A 5,674-nucleotide genomic window follows, 5' to 3' on the forward strand; every position below is an offset into this window, starting at 1 on the left:
TCCACACATCTAAGCAAAAAAAAAAAAAAACGTTGATTTGTAAATATTGACAACTCAACGTTTGCTTAATCATAAATTCTACTAAAGTATATATTCCAGTTTCGATTGGAAACAGTTTTAGGAAATTTCACTGGCGATGATTGAGCGTAATCAACACAACCGTCCTTCTTCGTGGCAAATGGTGGTAATGACCAATGAAGTAGGAAACCTATGGAAATGAAACGTCAACCAAAATTTCGTGCCAGTGTGACGTCATCTGGCCACAAAACATGGCGGCTTTAGTGCTGTACAAAAGATTTCAATGTTATCAGGTTTTATCGATAAACGTTCTTGGCTCATTTTATTTTAAGTATTGTTGAGTATTATTTATTTGTAGAATTTATACTTTAATGGGAAGTAAGTAGGTATATTGTTATGTGCAAATATGATATGATTTAGATGGGTGAAATCTAAGACAAGTTCGTCCTTCGAATTTGCCAAGTAAACGATATGATGATTTTTAAAAGTTGCTACACTGATTTTATAAAGTTGTCGTTTGTCGCAAAACATAAAGATATGGCGTAGTTCAAAGCCATCAGCCCATTTCTAGCATGCTAAATGTTATCGTATTTTAAGTACGTGTTTTTCTTAGACTATTACAATCTATTTTAATTGTTTTGCTGACTCTAAAGTCCGTAACATATTACCGCAGCGCACCCCAAGGAAGGTGCGCCGCAACATTTGGATCACTTTCGCTTGAGAGTGATTCAAATTTCAAACTTATCAAGGGACCGCGTGAAAAAAAAAACACCTACAGAACATTTATTCGTTAATAAAATTACAAACGTCATTCCTTGTGACTTCCTCTCTAAATTAACTCAATTATTAAATATTTAATGAGTTGACAATAGTGTTTTACTCACTGCGGAATAAAACTATTTTATTGAAATAGTTCCGAAGAGATTTTGTCGGTAGCCTTTTTCCTGAAATATCTAAACAGAATGTCTAAATATGTTTTGATGACATATTTTAAAGAGGTATTTATGATTAGTGTCATGATCAATAGATTCCGACCGAAAAATGGTTTCCGATTTTTCGGATGAGGGCTCCATAATGAATTTAAATACATATAGATAATAGTTTTGGGGCATCGACTTTCTTGAGATCCTATAAAATATGTTTTAATTATTATTTTTGTATGTTTTAAGCATGATAAAATAAGAAATTTTATATAAGCAATCATATTAAATCGATATCAAAGTCAATAAATAATGTCAACCCAAAACAGACGGCCGAACTGACGTGACAATGACATTTGGCGCGCTAAACATGGCGGATTTTCGGCCTCATAAGACGGAGACGGAGACATTTACGTATATTCATGTTTCATTTTATGTACGCACTGAAATACTGTTATATTGTTTTCCTGCGAGTTAAAGTGCTGAGTAAGAACGAGATAGATATATGTTTATGTGTGTGCCTTCAAAATGGGTGCTATTTATATAAGCAATAGTACGTATAGAACAATATGTCGTGTCCCTACTATATAGGTCTATGGTAATGACGTAGTTGTTACTTGTCATCTGTCAAGTGGTGTGACAGCTTGACACATGACTATTAAAATGGCGAGCTATTAAAAATGAAACCTCTCATTGGAAGACAATATATTTCTTACATTCTACACGTATTTCACTCGATTGGATCAGCTTTTGCCTGTGTACAATTTGCTCCGACTCACAGTTTTGACTTACCGTCCGCCTGAGGCCAACTCACTTTAGATAGCTCCCAATTTAATTGTAAAACTGCAGTCCTACCCTTCAAACACATTACTGTTTCGAGGCAAAAACAAGCAGGATGATTGTATCGTGCGGCAGTAAAATCATACTTTTATTTAAGCTTAGTTTAACTTTTTTGCTGTCTGATAAAAATATTATATGTATTTATGGTTGCCTTTAGCCTTATTACAAAATAAATGTAATGTGAACACAAAACATATTATCATAGTCATACCTGCTTAGGGCAATCCTAAACATGAAGTTTTATATGACTTTTTTGAATGTGGGAACACACTAACAAGTGTGGCAACACAGTTAGTGTAAGTTAAAAATAAAAATTCTGGTCGTACGTACACGTGTTGTACTTTAAAAGAAAATAAAAATCCTTCTGAATATAGCTTTATTGAAGTGACCAGTCCAAACTATAGTCCACGCTCTACATAATACGAACCTTTACCTGGCAGTTAAGAGCACAATAAAAAAAATCATTTGAACTATTCTCGAGTGATGTACTCCGTCATAAATGTGACAATGGATTTTTTAAAATAAACCAGCTGCTACCTATGGCTTCGCTCGCATGGTCACCAAAAAATGTCAGTGCAGTCGTTCATGAGGATAAGATATTTTTTGCGATAAAAGCTAGCCTATGTCACTGTTCGGACCTGAAAATATGACTTTAAAAAAACACATTGCTTTGTTTCGACCTAAAAGAAGGACAAAGAAACAAACACAATTTCAATTCAGCTCTAACACTAGGAGCAGGCTAAGGGACCCCGGTAACCGTACTCGTCGAACTCGACAAAGAGTTCGACGTGCAACCTAACCCATGCATCAGCCCGCTGAGTTTCTCGCCGGATCTTCTCAGCGGGTCGCGATTCCGATCCGGTAGTAGATTCATTTGCGAAGCAGCTGCTCTTGAGTTGTTAGGTCTCCTTCGGAGGCGCTCGGGTAAATGTTAGCAAATTTCACCCCTCCTGGCTGAGCCTTTGCTCGCCCACCTGTCCTGGTGAAACTGGAAAGGCCTCTGGGCCACCAGTAATCCTTCATACATTTTGACATTTACAACGTAAAGATAATGGGATATTATAGACAATTGTATTTGCCCCATTTCCACAACAATTCAGAGTTGAATTACACATAATCTAAATTGCTTAACCGCGTATGTATTTTATAAGACGATCCTAAAGAACACGTGTGTCCGCAATTATACGGAATAAACAAAAATAATCATCTTAAATTTTAAAAAAGTAGCACAGATTATATAAACAAATTAGCATCAAAACGGTCGTTCCTAAAGAGCATCCTAAACAAAATGCAAAAAATTTTGACGGTACAAACTCAACAGTTATAATGAGAAGCGTTATGCTACACGTAACGTGACGTAACCGACACATAACAGTTACGTCAGCGGCACACCGGACATTACTGAAAGCAAAAAAAAAGCCGTAACCAATCGCACAAAGCGCAGACCCCGACTTGACAAGCGTGCAGACTAAAAAAAAATGTGTGCGTGTACTAGTGTACACACGTAAGAAGTGAAACTTGTTTATGGCCTTATTTTTCGAAAAATGATCTACATGCAACTTTCTAGAAATTGGTTAAATAAAGTTAAATTAGATAAAGTTTAAACAAAAGGATTTTATTATCATAGACATGAATACAAAAAAGTTAAATTAGATAAAGTTTAAACAAAAGGATTTTATTATCATAGACATGAATACAAAACAGATGGCGCGTAACGGAAAAAAGTGACGCGTAACCGAAAAATGTGACGGTAAATTTTTTTCCAACGCCGATAAGGAAGTTTCACTTCAAAAAACCTACATTTTGAACGTAATGAATGGAAGAATAAAACATTCGCAACGTGAGCACTTCAAGCGAATTAGAACAGTAGTTACGATAGCTGCTTCACGACTTTATTCCGAATATGTTTTTACCTTTGTATATATTTGCTTTGCGTTAAAATAAAAATCAATACGGTTGTGTTGTCCTCTGAAATCTTTTTGTTTATTAGATTAGAGATTTCTTCGTTGTTGGTTCACCCAATTTGTCATATTTAAATAATAGCTTGGTTTTCTTGAATTTATTAAACTTTATTATATTAAGACACAAACAATTGATTAAAGTGTTACAGCAGCAATGGAGGGAAAATGCAATGTCACATATTATACTGACAATGTAGATTATACAAACTCATCATTTGTATAAAATAGGTTAGCAATAAAATTCGGCATTTTCATTACGAACTAGCCAATTTGGCGTGCTGTATTTGTTTTATTGCTTTGGCGGTTGGACGAGCTCACGGCCCACCTGCTGTTAAGTAGTTAACGAAGCCCACAGAGACCAACAGCGTAAATGCCGCCCCTAACCTCGAGACATGAGCTCTAAGCCTCAGTTTTATTGTACTACTCTTTACTACTCTACTCTTTTTCTATTTCCCCGAGGGCCTGACCATTACGTCAGCCGAGAATCCTAGTGAATCCTATAGAATGTATACATTATGTATTGATATTTGGCTGTCCGTGTCAGACGGCTTGTCGCCGAATCTCGGGGTGCGTTCGCGGTTACGTAACCGTGTCGGAAGCGTGCCGGTGAAAGTGAACCGACCACATTCTCAATGACTAATCGCTGTTGGCTTTGGGAAACGGACTGACGTAATTAAACAGAAACAAATCCGCACAGCTATCAAACGATTCAAACGAAAGCGTATCTTTTTACTGGTGGTAGGACCTCTTGTGAGTCCGCACGGGTAGGTACCACCGCCCCGCCTGTTTCTGCCGTGAAGCAGTAATGCGTTTCGGTTTGAAGAGTGGGGCAGCCGTCGTAACTATACTTGAGACCTTAGGCCTTATATCTCAAGGTGTGTGGCGCATCTACGTTGTAGATGTCTATGGGCTCCAGTAACCACTTAACACCAGGTGGGCTGTGAAATCGTCCACACATCAAAGTAATAAATAAAAAAGTAAACAATAATTTTTAATTTCGCATGTTTTTTATTTTGCTTCCGACGTTCCGAATAATAATTTTCATCTAGGTTTCGCGAAAAAAGATGAAAAACCCACAGTTAATAATTCAACGTTACATAACTGCCGCTCTCCGATTTATTACATAAGACATTATCTTAGTTTTGTTTCTGTAACCTCTGTTTACGATTATTATCGATATTTAATCGATCATAGATCACAGTCGGAAAATACATTCTATTAAAGGCGACACATCGCTATGATCTGTCCACGATTACTGGTGGCAGGACCTCTTGTGAGTCCGCACGGGTAGGTACCACCACCCTGCCTGTTTCTGCCTTGAAGCAGTAATGCGTTTCGGTTTGAAGGGTAGGGCAGCCGTTGTAACTATACTTGAGACCTTAGAGCTCATATCTCAAGGTGGGTGGCGCATTTACATTATGTCTATGGGCTCCAGTAACCACTTAACACCACGTGGGCTGTGAGCTCGTCCATCCATCTAAGAAATAAAAAAGATGTGTGGTGTCGTGGGACACCGGATAGGAACGAAGTTCCTTATTATAAAAATATTAATTTTAAGTTCTATTCGAGCTATAAAGAAAATAAAACTGGAGGTTTCGCAACAACCCACGGTCAATCGGTAACATGCGAACTTATTGTGGTACACTTAATTTACGGTTGTTTGCATAAGAGTTAGTGTATTGCGCAAATGAACGCTCTGAGATCGCGGTCAATGAATGTATTTTTGTACGTTATAAAGTCGTACACTGTATGCATTAATAATAAAAATCTTACGTTACGGACGTTAGGGTACGCCTCCGCATCGTCCCATAAGGAACTTCGTTCAAAAAATTAAAAAAACATCGCCGTGATCTGTCCACGACAGTGGCTCACCAAACTAAATTAATTTTAGAAAAACTGAACTACATTCTGTATTCGTCCTCTTGTGAATTCCAG

At 37.3% G+C, this 5,674-nt stretch overlaps 1 protein-coding gene across 1 annotated transcript in view; it reads left to right on the plus strand.

The window, feature by feature from the left end:
* LOC101736535 (uncharacterized) overlaps positions 1–5,674 on the plus strand; it is a 38,518-nt gene that overhangs the window by 30,982 nt on the left and 1,862 nt on the right. The window lies entirely within an intron of this gene.

The sequence above is a fragment of the Bombyx mori genome, chromosome 18 (assembly GCF_030269925.1).
Source record: "Bombyx mori chromosome 18, ASM3026992v2".
Classification (NCBI taxonomy): Eukaryota; Metazoa; Arthropoda; class Insecta; order Lepidoptera; family Bombycidae; genus Bombyx; species Bombyx mori.